We start from the raw sequence: 21,808 nt of genomic DNA, 5'->3' as shown, positions 1-21,808 counted from the left end.
CACATTTTACATTTTCTCATTTTTTGAAAATACAATAATTAAATTCCATAAATTATTAGGCAAGATACATTGACACGTATGACTTTTTTATGACACTTGGAAAAGCCATTAATTGGCATTGATGAGATAGAACTTCATTGTGATGTGTCCAAGACAAGCCTTTCTCCTAGGTGCCATATTTGTATCTTCTTCATGAAGGATCTCCACTTTTTCTTTATCTTCTCCCTCTAAAGTATTTAGATGAGTGTAAGAACCTTCCAAGTTAGCATGAGTTGTTATATATGGTTTTTGGTCCACAATTCCTTCATGTTCTTCATGATGGTCCTCTGGTGCTTCTTCTCTGCAAGTGCTCTCTTGTAACCTCTCCTTAGCTTCCTCCTCGAGCATCATCCTATCATGTCAAGATAAAAATACTTACAAATGAAATTCACTCATGGCAAGACAACATTAGGCCCCAAAATCTCCTAGTCTATCTTGTTCCTTATGCAACATGTTGATCAAGCTGGGACAAAGTGAAGCACTAAGAAGGAGGCTTAGGTATTGCACAGTGTGGAGTTATAGGAGGTAGTGATGAAGGTCTTGTCGTTGTGACTATGTAATGCGTAGCAGCTAAGAGTCTGGAAGTGATAACTACACAGTTGAGGGATTAAATGATGCAATGAAGCAGGCTTTCTCACTAAGATTACTCAATGTGAAGTTCAAGGAATATTGATCCAAGTGATTTTGCAGTTGTGTAGGTGAAGGAGATAATGAGGCCTGACTATTGACTAATATTGCACAATGCATGGTGGAAGACTGACTAGGAGGGAGAATTTCGTAGTTTTTGGGTACAAGAGGCAGAGAGTGACCACTGTGATTTTGTAATGTGTAGTTTGTGGAGGTAGTGACTACACATTGCGTAGTTTTAAGAGGAAAGGATGCTTCACTATGACTTAAGACTATGTAGTGCACAATTCTAGGAAGAAGTTAGCAAGTTGCAAGGACAGTCAATACTCTAAAAAAATCCTAAGTGTGGGATCATTTAGACAAGAGAAATCAATACATGCAAACAAGTCTTGAAAGATGACCTCACACTCAGATAACATCAACACAAGCCAAAATAATGCTTAGTACCCAAAATCAACAAGCATACCATGAAATGACAACAAAGTGGCACTTATTTCTATGTGTGATAGTTGAAACGTAACTTTGGAACTCTTATAATACAAGTTACGATACAAGTGTATACTACATCTAGAAAGTGAGATAAGTTGTAGGAAAGTGTCTAGTGCAAATCGTTGTGATATATATGTGATCAGTTAATGTAAAAGAGTGTGATAGAGTTTCCTCTAATGATGTACTAAGAAGCAACAAATGTAGCAGTGAAAAAAAATCAAAAGTGACACTTGCAACAATACGAAAAAAGTGAAAACAACACATGCAAAAACTAGAAAAAGTGAAAGTGACACATGCTATAGTGAAGAAAAAAAATGGATACTTGATAAAGTAAAAGAAAGCAAAAAAAACATTCACGAAAGTGAAAGTGACTCTTTTGAAAGTGAAGGTGCACAAAAACGATAGTTGAGAAAACTCACTAGAATGATGATACAATTACAATTAGGAGAGAGAGAGATTGCCAATCGAGGCTACGCACTAATTGTCAACATGGATCAGATAGTTATTATTCTTATCAATTTCAAAAACATTGTCATCAGAAATTATGAAATTCTATGGATTTGTGCAATGCCTACCACTAAGAACTACACAATTAGTATCTCTAAGAACTTCGCAGTCACTATCTCTATGGACTGTGCAAGCATTATTTTCAAAGATTGTGCAAACACTAGTTCCAAGCACTATGCAAGCATCATCCTTGAGGACTATGTAATGTTTGTTATCAGATATAGACATTGATTGTTGAGCTTGCATAGGAAAGGTGTGTTTATGAATACATCAAGAACTATGAATGTGTAAGAAAGTGGTTTAGACATTTAGAATCTCATAAGAAGACTTAAAGACTTAGAAAAGCATCAACCACTCATGAAGAAACTATGATTAACTTGGAATGAGAGATATTAGGATCAAAATTAGGCTAAAAAAATAAAGTGAAAGAAAAAAATTGGAGGATATTTTTCATAGCGACAATAGGCCCTTAAGGCATCCCTTATCAGATCATCCCTCATTCCTCCTTGTTGCCCATATGCAATATCCAAATGGTTAAGGAAACATATATTTGTTGGCATCACAGTGTGCATGGTTCTAGCTAGATGATGTTTGCATTGGTTCATGAGGGTAGCTAGATCATGTTGGCATTGATGTCAACCCTTTGTAACCTAGTTGATGTATTGATGTAATCCGTGTAGTATGTTTGCATCCAATTGTGTAGGCATTGAGATGGTTGTGTTGGAATTTGATGTCAACCTTATGATGTTACACTCATGATGGTTAGATGATGGAGATCTATATGTGATGGAAATGATGGCTCAGGTGTCATTCATGGTGTTGAGTTGGCACATTATATGTGTTGGCATGTTAGGTCTTCATGCTTATGTTCATGGAGATGAATTGTTATAGTGATGGTTTTGCCTCATGTTGAAAATGATGGTGTTTAGATGCTACAGTGGTGTGCACATTTGTTGCAACTTGTATAGGTGTTTGAGGAGAGTGGAGGACTTGTTGGTAGTCTTGTCAAACCTTGTTTGCTGGTTTCTAGGTCCATTTGGTTGTGTCACTTGGGAGACACGTTTGGACTATTTGGAAAAGTGTCACAAGGCTTGGAAGTGATTTGGAGGCATGCACAAATGCTATAGAAGATGACCAAATAGGTGGAAGAGGTTAAGATCACAGTTTTTTATGTTTTTCCTTATAGTGTACCCCAGTTGCATGGAGATAAGATTATGCATGCAATTGAAAGGCCCAAGTCATTGGTTGATATTTTTGTGCATGCAGATGCACTCAAATTTTAAAAATCTTATCCATGCGAATGAAAGGAAAGATGAAAAATCCTTTGGATTCCTCGTGCAAATCAAATGAAAATTGGAGTGGAAATTCCAAGAGGTTTCTATATTAAGTTATAAAGGTAGAGAATGGTTTGAAACGGACTTTCAATAATGTGAACACCTTTAGTGCTAGTGATGATAGTTGATTGATTTGTCAAGTTTGTACACTTTTGATCCCTGCCCTAAGGTGAATTTCGCCCAACACATTTTATATACACCATTTTGGAGTTATGTTATGGTGGATGAAATTAGTAAGTGAGTGAGAAGGTTGCAAAGAAGTAAAGAATGATTCAGACCTTGGGTAGAGCACAAATACTTAAGTGTATTAGCTCTAATGGTAGTAGAATGAGGAGAACTATTTCCTGAAGCATATTATTGATGTAGAGTTTCAGATGTCACATAAAAGGTGCAGATAGCTACAGTATTGATGGAGAGCTTAGAATAGCTCCAAGTTTATGACTCTCACATTTCATTTGTAGGTTATGATAGTGCATTTGGAACATAGCCATTTTGTTATGATGCTGATTGTATTATGCATAAATTATAGTTTGGAGTGTGGGTTTGATATTTTGGTTGAGTGTGCAATTTTTTTTTCTTGTTGTTGATATTATTTATTTTTTGTTGGATGGATTGTGGCCACTATTTTTCTAGAGTGGAGAGAATATGATTATGGTAATTTTATTTGATTTGGTGATGATGTATTGCTTCTAGAGTTCATATTACAGAGCTAAATCGATTTGAGCATAAAGCCTTGGGATGAAGTATGAAAACAAATGAAACGAGGTCCGCATAGAGTAGAGGAGTAGTGACTTCATGGGTGTGGAGCAGTGATTGTGAAGTTTCAGTGAAAGGAACAATTTCTTGATCCAATGCTTGTTGGATAGTCGAATCAGAGTTGGGCGAGGATCATTGATTGTGGTGGCCTTCAGTGGATGGTAGTCCATAGATCTATGTGAGATCATAGTCTTTCGAGATGATCAATAGAAACGAGTCTCCTGGGTGATAGGAGTCAGCTAATTATATATGAGGTTGAGTCTCCTAGCTGATGCGAGTCAACAACCTATGTTAAAGACATATTTTGCTTAATAGAAGATTTAGAGTAGTGTAGCAACAACAAGGGTGGTTTTTTTATCGGTGAAGGGTTTTCCACCACATATTTTGTGTATCTTGTCTGATGGTTTTTTTGGTTGTTTTGATGGCTAGTTGTGTATAGTTTCTCTCATGGTTGTTGGATTTAGCTACTTACATTATTTATATCCTTGTGATGATATAATGTGTTACTGGTGAATATATGTGATTCAGTAGAGAAGTTTAAATTGGTGAAAATTTATAATAAGGCACACTTCTTATTCAACCCCCCACCCTCACTTCAGTAGTTCTCAAAGGTTTCCAACAATTGGTATTAAAGCAGGGATCTTGGTTACATCTTGAACATTGGAGAGTAGATATGGGGTTTGTTAGCAAAAATTTGAAAAAAATATCAGAATGATTGTCCTCATTGCTACAAATTATAAGGCATGGAACAAAAATGTTAAATCTCAATTATTTTCTAGTGGATATAATATTTTGAGATTAGTATGTGAAGGTTGTGGCAAGGATCGAATTGCAGATGAATTTTTAGTAGGATGCACAAGCTAGAGTCATAATCTACAAGAATCTTCATGATGGTGATTTGAAGAGGTTAGATTTGAAATATGCCAAGGAAGTGTGGGACAAGCTATAATTTTTATTTAGAGATGATACCAACAACAATATGTAGAATGAGAAAAAGAGAAATAATAAGAAGGGTTGTGATGCAGGAAAGTGTTCCCTCTGCGGACAAAGGCAACCCCTCTAGCCCTAGAGTGGTTCTAGTCACAAACAAGGATAGATCAACAATAGCTTTCCTTAAACAGTCATAGTTGGAGGCCTACCTCAACCGGTGGTAAATGGAGTTCCGTTGTGCTGCTCCGGCTTCTGTTTCCTTCTCCTAATGAGTAATCAACCTGAAACAATGCAAAGGAAATACAACAAAGCACGTAACCGGAACAACAATGATCTATTTACTCACAAAGTCAAGAAGTCATGAGCTATCTAGTACATTACATACAAGACATAGGAAAACATCATTGATTGCATTAATTATGAAATAAGAGTAAGCTTACAACCAAAGTCTTGACGTCACAAGCCTTCTCAGAAGGGTCCAGCCAGCATGTTCCCCAAGCATTCACTCTTTGAAGATGGATCTCCCAACATAAGTCTCTCTCACTCACAAGTTTTACACAAGATTAAAGGCACTTCACAACCTTCCTCAAGCTATCAACAATCCCACACTTGTCACACTCACACCAACTATCTAGCAAACTCACAAGCACTAACAGTACTATCAGCAATCACTCCAAAGACTAAGAACTCCAAAACCAGCAGCACATAGCAATGGTGGGAGTTTAAATAGGAGAAGGAGTCTCCATGAAAGGTGGAAAGATGAGCTTATCTCCAAGGAAGGTAGCACAAATGACGGAACAGCCATCCCAGAGAAAGGAGGGTTACATAAACTAGGCCAACAACCAGGTCTGGAGTCATCTGGAAGGCTGACTGTTGGAACAAATTCGCCCAATCTGGATCATCACGGGCACATAACTTGTCTTCCGCGCTGACATCACTATTGAATAACGTAGCTAGTCAAGTTATCGCGGAAGATTACAAGCGACAGTCACGCTGGCACATAAAATCAGACCATCGTGAGAATCACGTGTACTTCCACGATGGCAGTGCTTCTGGACTATTTTGGAGTGCCCTTCAGCACGTTTATTTAGCCAATAGATGCGATGAGGCAGAAACCTTTGGAAAAGTGGGTCATTTGGCAACATCAGAGAGCATTTATCTAATATGAGCATGAATGATTTTGGACCCATGACACAATAGGAAGACTAGAGTGAAGATAGTGACAAATTACTGTGTAACAGATGCCCCCTAAATTATGAAGCTCGAGAGAGAGGGAGGGATGAAATGCTTTACGAAACTGACTGAGCTGGAACATGATCTGGAAGAACTTGCACGCAAGTACAACTGATATCTCTGGTAATGAAGTACATGTAGTCTAGGGATGGGCGCAGCCATCCAAAAGACATACGAAATAGGTCTGTGGTATGGACGCAGCCATCCAGCTAATGAGACCATAATGGTGATAAAGGTATGGCCGCAGCCATCCACGAAGACTCAGGTATGGTTGTAGACATCCATCAATGAGTCATGTAATCATAAACCAATCCACGCAGCCCAAACATCTATAATCTAAGTTCGACGTCTTGAACCCACCTAAGCATAGTACAAATTCTAGCATGCGAATAGATGTGCTGAGGTCGAGCATGATATAAAATTGCTTGATTACTGGTTAATGATGAAAACCGTTAACAAGCGTGAGAGAAACTACCAATAATGCCAATGGCTCTCAAGGTACTGTCTAGCACAATCCACGAAGTGTGAAGAAGGAGCTGAAGTCGAACACTCGTGGAATCACCCAATCGACGACCAATGATGAAAGTCGACCGTCGGGTGTGAAGAACTTGCCATTGAGGCATGCAAGCTCTAAGGTACCAAAGGGGATCTCTAGATCAATCTCCTAGATAATGAGCTAATGTCGACAGGAGACGACCCATTGTAGGAAGGCCATAATGTTTCCCCCATCAACGACACGAGATAAGGAACAATTGGTAGATGGAAAAATAGAATATCAGAGGAGAAGGCGAGGGTGTAATCTACAGAAGGATTATACTCTTGAACATGTCGGTGACACGAATCTGAAGGGTGGCAGCATTCAGATACCAAGGGATCAGAGGCACAATGGAGATGGTGTCAATCAGATGGAATGAGGCTGAATGGTAACCCAAACCCGCAGAAGGCCAAATGACAATGTATGGATGTCCCAACCCGACAAGAAGCAAAAGTGTCGATGTTCAAGGGTGACTAGTTGCATAGACAATCAATGATAAACCTGTTGTTGAGTCCAACCTAGTAATATTTTAACGAGCCCTAGGAAGGAGAAGCTTGAGTCTTGTCATGGTGACGAGTCCAATGTCATCAGGGTTTAACAAGTCCGACATAGGTAAAACTCGGACTCTTTTTCATGTTTAGAGAGTTTGAAAAAGACACGGAAAAGAAAACTCCAGGGGGGTCCTTTTTAATATATTTGTGTCTCTCGAGCCCGAAAAAGTATAAAACAATACTCGAAAGAACCGCCTGACCATTACGATCGAGGAGTTATTTTCATAGGTAGTGACTTCGACCCAACAAAGTAGAAAAGCTGTCAGAAGCACGTCGTTTTGGAACCAATAACGAGCTTGAAACGACAAAGGCCCGACAATCTTTTCGTGTTTACACGGTCGGAAAAGAGCTTAAAGGCGATCGCCTCTTATTTCTTTTAACGAGTCCAGAGGAAAACTCAGCAATATTTTCATTTTTCAAGTCGGAAAAGAGCTGAAAGCAGACCTCCATTTTTATTCTCTTTAACTAGTCAAAAAGGGAAAAATACTCGACAATCTTTTCATCTTTTACGAGTCAAAAAAGAGCTTAAAGGAGACTCGTCCTAGAGGAACGAGTGGTATAAAGGGTAGCAACTGGTTCCGGCAATGGTGGAACTGCTCAAAACATGTAATGGTCAAGAGGCTGGCTAATAAAACCACTCATTGCTACGGTTCCTTAGGAAAGGAAAAACAACCAAGTGAAAGCATATGATCGGCCAAAGAGATGGTGGTAATGGAATGAAACAACCAAGGCTCATCTAGCAGAATTTAGTGGATAAAAATGGCAATCACGAGATGTAAATTGGGTATAGGTTCATTTTTACACAAGCTTGAACCATGGAGAACTCTGCTTGGATTCAGTTTCATGTTTACACAAGCTTGAAACGAAAAACTATGCATGTTATAAGTTCACATGCCCCCAGCATAATGATGCAAATCGAGGTACATTCCCCCCAAGCTTCATTGCATTCAACGAGGTGGATGGAATGAAGGTTCACTTTCGAGATCTTGGAAAGACTCGACTTGGAGAGGGAGATTGTTTCATTTGTTAATGAGGTCGACCCGGTAAAAGAACCATCCTCATAACCCTTGTTTCATTTTTAAACGAGCTTGACACAGGATCAGGAACTATGCTCGGGACTCCTTGTTTCATTTGTTAACGAGCTTGACACAAGATTAGGAACTATGCTCGTAACCCTTTTCACGGGCCATCCAAGAACCTGGCTCCCAAGAGGTCTTCACGGGATCGAAGAAACGCACTCTGGGAGGAACCCATGTCAGGATGCACCAATGATAGATCCGGTTCCAATGCCCCCAGTACATCTTGTATTAGACCAACTGCGTGGTCATCGACAAAGGCGGAGATGGAATGGGTAGCCACATAATTGACCTGTGGCAAAGAAGGCACTGCTTGAGAGAAAGCACCGAGAGGGGATGACAGCTGTGCAGGAGGCACTGGGGGACTAAAGAACGATAATTGATCTATGGTCACCATATATCCATCGTGTGGAAAATAAACCACATGGAAAAGGGAAGAAACAAGGGCCCCCATGGCATAAATATAATCACGGCCAAGGAGAAGACTGAAATTTGCACCTTGGACCACCATGGCGTCTATATAGACAGTTTTGCCCCCCAAAGTAACGGGAAACTTTAGGAGGATCCCTACAGGTTGACAGGGTTCTCCATCGAATTCCAACAGATTCTGTGTGACCGGCACAAGCTGTGGGGAACCCAAAGCTTACCAAGTAGTGGAAGGCATAAGACTGAAAGACGCACCCTCATCCATGATAGTGCCAGGTACTACCTTATCGTAGGCGTTTATTGTAATCTCGAAAGGCACATAGGATGGAAGGCGGAAAGTAGTCAAGTGACTCCAATTGAAAGTGACGGCCACACTACTTGGTGAGGGAATGGTATGATTGCCCCCGTGCCCTACAGGAACCAGAGAAGGACTCCCTAGATCAGCTGGGATCGGAGAGTCGGAACTCTGGAGAATCTGATGAGATGAGAAGAACATGAGCATGATGCTCTTCCGAGACAAAGTGATCAACAGGGGGTGAACCTAAGTCAGCACTCTTCCTGACCAATGGTTGGTCGGGAACAGGCGGAGCATAGCCAGGCTTAAAAGAAGGAGGACGGACAAGAGAAGAATTTGAGTCGATCTCTTTGTCAATGGAGGGAGGGTCTAAAGAAAGCTGTTGATAACCAACAGGCAATTAGGGTGAAGAAGCTGTAAGACTTTCCAAAACAGCGGAAGCTTTATCCAAGAGCGGACAAAGGTGAAGGGGATGAATGCCTTCACATAGCCTACAGGGGAATCAAATCTTCCCTTCCTTCTTACTATTGCCACTTGCTAGGATAGCATCGCCTTGAGGTTCAGAGGACGATGAGGGACAAACCGGATCATGAGACCATACTTCTAGGATCCTTGGAATGCCAGGACAATCACGAAGAAGATGGTCACCCTTGCATAACTTACAAGGAAACTTAACCTTCCGCGAAGTAGCAGAAGGTGGTTCGACTTGGGATGGACTCGGAGCAGTAACTGCACAGGTGGCCTTGGATTTATCGGACTTCTTCTTCTTCTTCGTCTTCTTCTTCTTCTTCTTAGGCTCCTGGTTACTAGATATGAAGTTTTCACCAGGCGAAGGAGGAGGAAGAAACAGGAGAAGAAGGCGTAGGCTCAACCTTGGATTCAACATGTCTTGGTTCAGATGAAGGAGACGATGGAATAGGAGTCATGACACTCGGAACCACTGAGGTTGAAAAAAGCCATACGGGCAAACCGATGGTTATCCCAAGCAACGATAGTGTTGCCATATATAGAGCACCGGTGTTTCCGAGAGAAGGAAATGGACCAAGATTTCCATCTGAGGGAAAAGCTAGGCTGGTAGACTCGGGGAACGTTGCCATCGAGAACGAGAAAGAACCCTACTCAAGCTAACGTAACCAAGATCTAACAAGGTAAATGTGTATCATGGCCGAATAAATTTTAAGACACAGGAACAAAACTTGACCTTTTCATCTTTAAAGAGTCGAGAAAAGGACAAAAGATGACTCTAGTCACCTTCGAATATTTAATGAGCCTGAAGTGACAAGTGCTCAGATGGACCTTTTCTTTTAGGGAGTCTGAAAAGGAACGAAAGTGACTACTCTGGAGAACTAGGCAAAAGGTTTACCAGACAAATCCATAAAACTGCATATACACCTTGGCAATCATATGAAAACCAAGGACTTTTCGTACGGCAGTCAATCTTCCCGAATGTTGTGTTCAGTGTGTTATGGCTTGTAAGGCGGTAGACACGGCTTCCTATGGATAAAGGATGACAACCTAGTGGGGTCTCCCCATATAGTCGACGGTACGTGGGAGCACAAATCCGTGCTAGACCACTATTGAGTCACCGAAGGAGGAATCACCCAACCTTGAGTGGAAACAAAAGTGACTAGGTTTAAAAACGCTGGAGCACGTCTCTAGCCTAGACCTCTAAATGTGTGTGTTATGTTCCAATGCGTTGTTAGATCTATTCAGTTCATTTTAAAGTTGATCTTGGATCATGTTTCAGTTTTCAAGCCTTACCGTATGTATATAACAAAACCTAGGATGCATCTAGAATGAATGAAATATCCTTTCTCTTTCAATGAACACCTACCTATGGGAGGGTAGAGAGATCATTCCCAAACCAAGAAAACCAAGGCAAAAAAACAGTCACTCAATGTAAGCAGACATCAAACGCTAAAGTGCACGGATACTGGCACAACGCAAGGTCCCAGATCTCACAAGGTAAAGATAATTGTATTAGAGGCAGAGCAAAATGCCTTCATTCCAAATTAAGTAGTAAAGCAGTCCCTAGTTTTAGACCCTGTGGACTGACTCAGTTGATCTTTATCTGGTACCATTTACAGTTCTTTCTGTCCCAGATGCATATGTGGTTTCCCAAGAAAAAGCACCAGTTTGGGCAATTAATTTAAGGGCAAAGCATAGCCCGTTCAAGAGCTAGCAGAAGCAAGGCAAGGGTTAGATCCATTCCAAAACCAATGATAGATTTAGCTTTATATCCATAGCCCATTTAAGATCCATTTAATGAGAGATTTAATCATTTGCTTTTCAATATTAAACTTGAAATGCAAATTAACTTTCACTTTCGCATGCTAAATGAAATACAATTTTTTGATTTTGATGCCTCTAATCTAAAAGAAACGAATAAGCAACAAACAAATGTGGAAAAACAGTTGATCCAAACAATTGTAATCTATGTCCGGGTAGTGAAGAGAAATCGAATCAATGCTGAGATTGGTCCAATAACAATCACTAAACAATCAACCAAAAGTAAGCAAAGGGGAAGGCTCAATCAAACCAACAGCAAGCAGCAAACGAATCTTTGCAAACAAGCAACCAAGAAAAATTGATCCAAAAGACTTGAAACAATGAAACTAGGTCACAAAGCAAGAAAAACAAGATTCATTCAACAAAGCTCACAAGAGAGTGCCTCAACCTCTAAACAGTGAAAAACAAGTTATCAAACAAGTGAGAACAGCAAGGGACTAGCAAGATTGATGGATTCAGGAGGCAGAATTGAAAAAATCAATTCTACAGCAATCAGCGCGGGCAATACACTAGCAATAAAGCACTGATAAAGAACAATATTGAGCAACAAAGCGATGTCATCGCGGAAGTACATGAATTTCCTGCGATGGTCCGATTTCAGAACTGTCACGACTGTTAAGTGTAATTACGTGATGAATAGGATACTACAAAAGCGGTGACGCAATGACAGCGCAACTATTAAATTAAAATCCGCAATGATGTTCAAAACAGTAACAGGCGAACCGAAAACTCCCAAACCAAAGACAATCAATCTTTAATCAAATAAAGGCATTTCCAAGATCAAGCCAGGTAACTCAGAAGACTGGTAACTAATCCCCAAAACTTCAAAAGAGACTAAAACAAAATCAAGACAAGAGTAAACAAGAAAAGAACAAAGGCCAGCTCCCTAGCGGAGTCACCAATTTGTGATGCAAGAAAGTGTTCCCTCTGCAGACAGAGGCAACCCCTCTAGCCCTAGAGTGGGTCTAGTCACAAACAAGGACATATCAACAATAGCTTTCCTTAAACAGTCATAGTTGGAGGCCTACCTCAACCGGTGGTTGATGGAGTTCCGTTGCACTGCTGCAGCTTCCGTTTCCTTCTCCTAATGAGTAATCAACCTAAAACAATGCAAAGGAAATACAACAAAGCACGTAACCAGAACAACAATGATCTATTTACTCACAAAGTCAAGAAGTCATGAGCTATCTAGTACATTACATACAAGACATAGGAAAACATCATTGATTGCATTAATTATGAAATAAGAGTAAGCTTACAACCAAAGCCTTGACGTCACAAGCCTTCTCAGAAGGGTCCAACCAGCATGTTCCTCAAGCATTCACTCTTTGAAGATGGATCTCCCAACATAAGTCTCTCTCACTCACAAGTTTTACACAAGATTAAAGGCACTTCACAACCTTCCTCAAGCTATCAAAAATCCCACACTTGTCACACTCACACCAGCTATCTAGCAAACCACAAGCACTAACAGTACTATCACCAATCACTCCAAAGACTAAGAACTCCAAAACCAATAGCACATAGCAATGGTGGGAGTTTAAATAGGAGAAGGAGTCTCCATGAAAGGTGGGAAGATGAGCTTATCTCCAAGGAAGGTAGCACAAATGATGGAATAGCCACGCCAGAGAAAGGAGGGTGACATAAACTAGGCCAACAACCAGGTCTGGAGTCATCTGGAAGGCTGACTGTTGGAACAAATTCGCCCAATATTGATCATCGCGGGCACATAACTTGTCTTTCACGCTGACATCGCTATTGAATAACGTAGCTAGTCAGGTCATCGCAGAAGATTACAATCGACAATCGCGCTGGCACATAAAATCGGACCATCGCAGGAATCACATGTACTTCCGTGATGGCAACGCTTCTGGACTGTTTTGGAGCGCCCTTCAACACGTTTATTTAGCCAATAGACGCGATGAGGCAGAAACCTTTGGAAAAGTGGGTCATTTGGCAACATCAGAGAGCATTTATCTAATATGAGTATGAATGATTTTGGACCCATGACACAGTAGGAAGACTAGGGTGAAGACAGTGACAAATTACTGTGTAACAAGGGCCTTAAAAAAAAGAACCTCAGCTACAAGAGTCTTATCCTACTAGCGCAAATGATTTAGCTGATGATGAGAAAAAGCATATAATATTGAATCAAAAGGTATAAATATTAATGGTTTTCTATTGAGTTATAATTTTGATGATTCATAATTTGATTATGCTGGAGTGCATAGTGAAGATGAGAATGTTATTAAGGGTCTTAGAGATGATATTTCTAGACTAACAATTGCATGCAAGAATCAAGAAAAATTGTTGCAAATTTGTTGGCTTGGGGGGTCCTGACCTAGGTTCAGAGTTAGTTGCGCCAACCAACAAAACCCTACACTACTGATCCTTTCAAGCAACACCCCACGTAGTGTAGGCTACAATCTCACCTGAAGCAGTATTTGGGGATGTAAGAACCAAATTTTTTCATCCAAAGACTAGTGTGATGTCTTCTAGAACCCTAGATCTACCTCATTGCAAATAGATAGAATTCTAGGGATTTTTACTATAACTAAGTTAAAGCTACCTTCAAACCTTTGCAAAGCTCCACGATTAGTCTTTGCAGACCTTAAACAGTTGATTCACCTACTTTCGTGCATCAAAAAGTAATCCTAGATTGGAGTTCGCATAGATCTACTTAATTCGTCAGAAAACATAAGAGAAATAGCTTCTAACTTCATGGAAGTAGATAACCATTCATTTTATATATTATTAAGATAGATTAACTGATGTCGTGTAGCATTCATTCAATATTTCATAAAACATATCATTAATCGACAACATATAACATAAATAGATGCAATGGAAATACTCAGTAGTTCTTCAAAAAGTTGTCTTTATTGATCTTCAATTCACTGATTATATACTCTTCTTACCCTGCGCACACAAATGCAAGGGTCCATGCACTCAGCTACGGACTCTACTCAGGCTTCCTGCACACTCAATTGTAGGAGCCTCCCTTTCTCTACCTAAGCGCAAGAAGTAGAGCCTTCCTGCCTTAGCTCTTGCTCAAGAAAACTAAAACTCTTCAACGTACCCAAATCTCTATCCAAAGTTATCTCTAAGACTCAGCTATTTATAGCTTTCCTAATACAATACCATGGCCCCCGGCTCATGGGTGGGTCTTCAAAACTGACTAAAAACAAGGGGCTAAGGCCCCTTTGACTCTATCTATTTGCATGCTCCACATCTACATTTCACTAAGACTTTACATCTCTTACAAAAAATGACTAGTTTATTCAATTCTACCCCTAGGGACCCCATCCCAACAGGCCCCCAGCACAAATATCATGACTCGCCCTCGAGTCACTCATCTAGTTGTTCCACTTTCTGACGAAGTTCGTTGAATGCCTTGGTTAATTCCTGAAGCTCCTCGATACTCCATTCTGCTGCTTGTTGTACCTCCTGGACCAGTTACTCAGTGGTTGTCCCCTCTACTGCAAGTTGCGTAGTCTTATGGGTCTGTTGTATGGCCTTCAGCTTCTCATCAATGTTATGTGAAATTTGGCTGGCCTCCTCTGTCCAGGGCTGAAGTCGATCTCGTAGCAAGGACTCCTTTTTTTGCAACTCTTGGATCTATATCAACATCGCCTTTCCTTCCTATAAGTGCATGAAGTGTTGGACTAGCTCCAACGTTTGCATCATTGTATTGATCTCATCATATTGGTGTTGCGCTTCCCTGATCTATGTGCTCAACTATTCCAACGTAGGATCCTCCTGCAGTGTATCCCATAATACCATTTCCTTAGTGAATAGATGGTCGCAACCCTGAACTACAACATCCAGTTGACCCATGAACTCTCTTATAGTTGCGCCTCTTTGTTCCTGAACTTCTGGTGGTGTGGTTGGTTGAAGTTTGAGCTTGAGTTTGGATATATGCATCTGGAAGTCAAAAGTGCCTCGCCCAACCTCATCTTTGGCATCACGCACCACGGCAGCTAACTTCCTAACTTTGGTTTTGACCTGTGCATCATCCAGGATATGCAATTCTAGAACTATTTGACAGACCTTCTCAATTACTGTCTCTAGGTGTGTGCTTTGCACTTACATCTCCTCTTTCTCCTTCAATGCCTGTGTCTTTTCCTCGTACATCTATACATTATTGAATTTTCATTCACTAAGGACCGCAAGGGCGCGCTACTCCCAGATCTACAACTCATCTAAGACCCCCTGATGCAATGCATGGAGGGTTGAGAGTGGCAGTGCAACCATATTGATTCCCAGATCCTTGATCTTTTTTAGCATGGTGTGGTCATCCTGGTTATATTTTTGCAAGGATCCTTCGGGTAAGGGAATGACCCTTATGTCCATGGTCCGCTCTACTTCTGTAACACTCACACTCATTTGGTTCTCGCTTGCTTGCACCACGCTCACTTGATTCTAGCTCGCTTGCACCACGCTCGCTTTCCCCACACTCGCCTGGATCCGACTGGCCTGGATGGGAAGCTCACGCAGATCCTTCTAGACACTGCCTAGTGTCTACATATATTGTTGTTCAAAGTGTGTCCATAGTTCAGATGTGGTATTGCAAACCTTATTGTCGACCTCATCTAAATCTTAACATGAGAGGGTCCACCTGCGATTTCTTATCTGACTTCCGCTTCTTTTGCAAACCTGTGGCTACCTCTTTGGTCTACTTCTAGAATTTAAAATGGGTGGACACCTCTTCACCCCCATTGTCATGCTGTGCAGATAGCTCTTGTTCATCAGTGTGTTGCACGGGTGATTTGTTACTTGTTTTTGTATCATATGTTTCTTTCTCGGCCCGCTCTTTAGCAACATGCTCCTTCACAACCCACTCTTTCTCCGTAGCTTCCTTAGCAGCAACTTCTTATTTCTTCTGTTGGGTAGCCTTCTCCCTTGTAGCTACCTATTCTTGTTCTTTCTTCTTTTTCATTGCAAAATTCTATGCGGAGGAGATTTCTCCTACCTTGCTTGTTCATACATCCAACTAAGTAGGCTCACGCCATTCTTCTAGCCATCCATCAACAACCTCCTCGACATCCGTGTCATCCACCAAGTATGGCATCTTGTACCAATTCTCTTGAGGGTCCTTCCTCGTGTGGACCCAGACATTGTGAAATTCTGCCTTAAATTTTGCGAAGGCCCTCAGCTTCCAATGAGGCTCATCATTGGGTAAAATATATGGACCTTAAAACACCTCCAAGCTTACTAAAATCAACTCTTCTCATAATTCCGTAAAATTTTTAATTGTATTTTTCTTAATGAGATGAGTAAAAGTAAGATGTTATGTCTAGTGGTCTAATGTGCATTGATTGCAAGTTTTTGGGAGCAAATTATGGCTAATTAAGGTGCAGGAAATTGAATGAGAGAAGAAGGAGAGATTATAGGAGATGGATATTCCTCATTAAATCCTCACTCATTCGAAGATCCCTCAATCAAATAACACGAGCTCGGAGTTGCAAGTAGTAGAGTCATGAGGATCATTGGCAGCTGAGCCAGTGATATTTAAGAATCAGTTTATCTTAAGATTGGGAGCCAAGCCTCCCTAGATTTAAGGAAGTTGTTGGAAACTTTAGTTGTATAAATAAGGAGGCCTAGAGGCTCATTAGGATTCGGATTTTTTATGCAACATAGCTAAGCACTTTCGAGTTGAAGGATTGTGACAAAACGTTGTTATGTATTTTTTGATATGTTAATTAAAATGAGAATCCCCTTGATCCAGCATTTAGTTTACTCACAGGGATGAAGCTCTTGGGTTAAGGCCCAACCCTGGTAGGAAATCTTCCTCTTACTGTACTTGTATGCTTAGGTTATTTCATAGATTACTTGTTGAATTGATTTTGGCATTGTTACATTACAAGTATTGGTGAATTTGATTAGCTTGCTTCCATTTGTGGATAGATTTAACAGTAGCTTTAGAGAGATAAGGAAATTAAAAAAAAAATAAAATTGAAAATAGGTGGATCTTACGTCTTTCCTCCCTTCAGGGACCATGGTTTGAGGAAAAACTCCCATTCAGCCCAAAAGGAAGAATTTTGGTTTCTTATGAAATTTATGGTTTTTCTGCTAATTAGGTCAGCATCTTTCAGTTTTAGAAGATAGGTTGCAGTTGTCATTTCTGATATCTTAAGATTTTTATTAGATTTCATGGTGCTTTCATAATAGGCTTCAAGAATTTCCATGCATGAACTAGGCAAATAAATGATGAAATTTTGTTTTACCATGTTGATGTAAACCTTTATTGCTTTGACATGATTTATGGATAAATTCCAACAACGATGTGTATGTTGCAGGACTTTCAATATTTCAGGAAGACCTCATATCATCAGTCTTAGCCAAACGATACCCACCCATGATTGCCAAAGGCCACTAATTTCACAATCTGAGTTATCATTTCAAAAGGACAACTTTCCATGCTTGTTAAGCAAATCCAATCATCATACAACTTTGGTTTGAGTTCTGATTGAGTCCCAACCACTTCTTTGTCTTATTCCTTCCATCGCTCACCTTCCCTCAGCTCCATACCACTGTCCAAATCACTCCTTAAGATTTTGACCTGTTCCTGTAAGAAAACAAGGGATCCTGTAGGTGAATTAGGACATCCTGTAGGACGACCTGTAGTGGCTTGTTTTGAGACTGATTTGTGAGATATTCATCACGAAAGCTAGGGGAAGACCCCTGCTTTCCTCCCAAGCCATTTGAATTATTAAAACCATCTCTCTCCACACCTAACCCACTTGCCATACAATCAAGAAGGATTGGCATTGACGTTTTTATAAAAAAAGACAAAAAGAAAAAGGTTGTTATGCTTATTCATGTGCACAACAATTAAGTGTTTGATTAGATCATATTGAATGCTTAGGTTAGTTGTGTGTTTTAGGCATCTATTTCAATCTTTCATTAATGCAGTAGGTAGCATTTCAATCTTCTCAATTAGGGTAAAATTATCCTTTCTCAATTGGTAATCAAACTTCTTCTAAATCAATAGAAGGCTGGTTTGAGAAGCCCTAGTGGTTTATCTCCCAGCTCAGCAGTGAGAAAGAGTGGACCCATTGCATCTATTTGTGTATACAACACTATCACCTCCAAGTTTGTATGAACGCTGGGTTTATGAAGTAAAGTTGGTATCCCCAGGAGTTGCAGCATTCTTGCTGCAATACTGGTGCTCATCACTTTTTAGTCGTTGCCGAGGAGGTGTCTAAGTAGATGTGATTTCTGCTTTCTTTCTTCCATTTATTATCTCTTTCATTTTGCTATTAGTTTCATTTTTGCAAGATATTTGTAAGTTGGTTTTCTTTCCTTTCCATTCTGCAAGTGATTTCATTCAGCAGTTAGTTTCAATTCAGTTTGTCTTTTCTATTTTGCAATTAGTCTTAAAGCTTGAAAAAAACAAAACAAAACACTTCTTTCATGCCTCATAGGAATAGGGATAACTTAGGAAAATTTCTACCAAATACCCCCACCACTTCAAATAGCCAACCTTCCCTCTTCTTCGGTGGCTATGAATTAGAGGATCCCTTAGGCGAGCAACCAGAGATTTTTGAAGAACCTATAGGGGAAGAAGAAGAACCCATTCCAATTGACATAATGGCTGAAAATAGAAATGAAAGGGGATATAGAGAAAGAACTGAGGGTGCTTTTCCCATCAGAGAAACCAATGCAGATGCTAAGATGAAAAACATAAGCCCCTCTGCTCTTCCTCACTTCCATGGCCTAACCTCAGAAGATCCAGATACTTTCTTCTTTGAATTTGTTGTCATATGCAGAACTTATGTTTACACCACTGATGATTAGAATTTGAAATTATTCCCATCCACTCTCAAGGATGTATCTCTACATTGGTTCATGGGTTTACCTAGGGATATTATCACCACCTGGGCTCAGATGCAGCAAGCTTTCAACAACAAGTATAGGGACTACTGTAGGTCCAAAGATACCAAAGAGGAAATTTTTAGAATGACCTTGGGGCATGATGATTCCTTACAGGATTATGAGGAAATATTCCAACTTAGCTATAAAAGGTCCAGGTGCATACTTGATCCTGAGTCACTTAATCTAGTTCTACTCAGGGGGGTCAGGGAAGATCTCCTAGATACCCTAAAGCTACTATCAGGAGGGTACATTTACAAGCTACCCTATGAAGATATCAAGACATTTTTAAGAACCATTCTAGGTTAGCTAGAAAAAAGGTAGTGTTAGTCAGAAAGTGGCCAACTCATCCTCTTCCAACACATCTATAAAAGTGAAATCGGAAACATGTTGGAAAATTTTAAGAGTGAAATGCTGCAAAACCTTTCCCTACATATGGAGATTATGCAAATCAAGAGGAATCAGGAGGAAGCAGAGAGAGCATTAGCCATCTTCTACCCTAGACGCACAAGGAGGCACCCTAGCAATGAATTTCCATTAAACCTTACAGAAATTTGCTCTGTTTGTGAAGAAAACCACTCCACAAACAAGTGTTCTTCCCTACCTGGACTAAAAGTTATGTATCAGGGAAGTGCAGGGGTGATTGAACAGCTCTGCTACATAAATCAAAGGAGGCCTCATGGGCCTCGACCATAATAGGGAATGCAAGGGTCATCCTATGCATATTACAACCCTAACCAAAACACATCCATTCCCTCTTGGGGCCCCCCTACTCATCCCTCCTGGTTTACACATTGTCCCTAGTATTTTTCACCTCAGTACCTTTGTCAGCCAACCAACTAGCCATTTTATCCATATACTCCTCCACAACCTTAGTGGAATGCACCACCCCAGGGGTGGAGGCCCCCATACAACAATGCTCCAACTTTATTACCTTCACCTCCTACTCAACCGCGAATTTTACACCCTACTCCACCTAAATAACCTCAGATGCCTACCCAACCAAACCTGAACCTGAACAATAGACAGGCACAACAGGTCTACAGTGGAGAGACATCCTACCCTGCTTATGCTGTGGAAATTTAGGAAATCAACCTTAGGTCTGGGAGAGTGATCCTGGACAAACAACCTCCATATCCACTTAGGGAGAGTGAGTGGGAAAGAGAGGAAAGTATGCCTAGAGTGAATCCACCACCCTTTCCTGAAAGATTAACTCATCTAGTCTAGCATACCCCAGAAGAGAATGAACTTCTAGGTGAATTGAAAAATCTATGTGTCAAAATCCCACTTCTCTAAGCTATTAAGGATGTGCCTATTTACAAAAAACTGATTAAAGAGAAGTGTTTCAAACATCCAGGGAAATGAAAAAGAGACACCCATACCATTAATGTCATTGGACAATTGTCCGACTTAATGTTGGGGCTAGTAATTTGCCCAAAGTAATTAGACCCTAGAAGCCCTGTAGTAGATGTGCACATCAATGGAACCATTGTCCCACATACCTTGATTTATCTTGCGGTTGTCATTAATGTAATGAATAAGGACACCATGCTCAAGCTAAATCTCTAGGGTTCATTAAGGAAGACCACAACAGTCTTGCAGCTTGCAGACCGACCCACAGTAGCCCCTGATGGGATTGTTGAGGATATGATGGTCTCAATTGACTCCTAGGAGTACCCTACAAACTTCTTATTTTTCCATCCTAAGACCAAATTTAATGGTTATCCTCTCATACTTGTGAGACCTTGGTTAGCCACGGTCGATACCTACATCATTTATAGGGCTGGAAACATGACTATCAAAAATGGGAATCTATCCAAGCAATTGGTCGTGTATCCTCTTGCTCAGCCATCTTTAGAACATGAATTACCTTTATGGATGGAAGAGGAGGAAGAAGATGAATTCTACTCTGCCCAACTCTATACCCTAAAAACTGCCATGGGAAGAGGACAGCCTGATGAAGATGATTTGATTGAACACATTCTCAAAAATCCAACTCCCAACACCATGTCTCTGGAGGAAATAGTGAAGGAAACCAAGAAAAACCATCGAATTGATCTATGCTTAGCTGACTCAAACCCTACTCGTGTCAAGGCAATAGAATTTGGCCCTAAAAGAACACTAAAAATCAACCCCTCTCTTTTTGTACACAAAGAAGAAGAGTTATGTAATATGCTAAGAGATCATTTGGATTCCTTTGCTTGGAATTACAAAGAAATGAAGGGAGTGCACCCCTCGGTGTGTACTCACCACATTTATATCAAAGAAGGTTGCAAACTAGTCTGACAACCCCAAAGGAGAATGAATCCAGCTCTCAAGGATATAGTCAAAGAAGAGTTGCAAAAGCTGCTGGAACCGGGATTCATCTATCCTTTCTCAAATAGTGAGTGGGTGTCACCTTTGGTGTTGGTTCCAAAGAAAAATGGAAAGTGGAGGATTTGTGTTGATTACAAAGAGTTAAACAAAGAAACAAAGAAGGACCATTTTCCTCTACCTTTCATTGACCAAGTGTTAGATGGCCCGGTAGGGAAAAAGTTTTTCTCTTTCTTAGATGGGTTCAGCGGTTACAATCAAATCTAGATTAGCCTAGAGGACCAGGATAAAGCCACCTTCACCTGTCGTTGGGGTACTTTCTCTTATAGGGTCCTTCCTTTTCGTCTATGCAATGCCCCTGCCACTTTCCAGAGGTAAGTCCTGAGTATATTTGCAGAGCTAGTCCATGATGCAGTATAAATTTATATGGATGACTTTACACCCTGTAGGTGTGATTTCCAGGAGGCTCTCTCTAACCTGGGTAAGGTGTTGAGCAAATGCATTGAAATGAACTTATCCCTTAGTCCCGAAAA

The 21,808-nt window shown here is 40.5% G+C and overlaps 1 pseudogene; it reads right to left on the bottom strand.

Moving 5' to 3' along the window:
* Positions 1-8,943: 8,943 nt before the first annotated feature.
* Positions 8,944-21,808, bottom strand: part of LOC149207188 (cation-chloride cotransporter 1-like) — a 52,206-nt pseudogene continuing 39,341 nt past the window's right edge.

This window comes from Pinus tabuliformis, chromosome 1_2, assembly GCF_031772625.1.
Source record: "Pinus tabuliformis cultivar Carrire ecotype Pingquan chromosome 1_2, CPIR1, whole genome shotgun sequence".
NCBI classification, from domain to species: Eukaryota; Viridiplantae; Streptophyta; class Pinopsida; order Pinales; family Pinaceae; genus Pinus; species Pinus tabuliformis.
The sequence above is the reverse complement of the archived record's forward strand: the minus strand, read 5'-3'. Positions and strand labels throughout refer to the sequence as shown.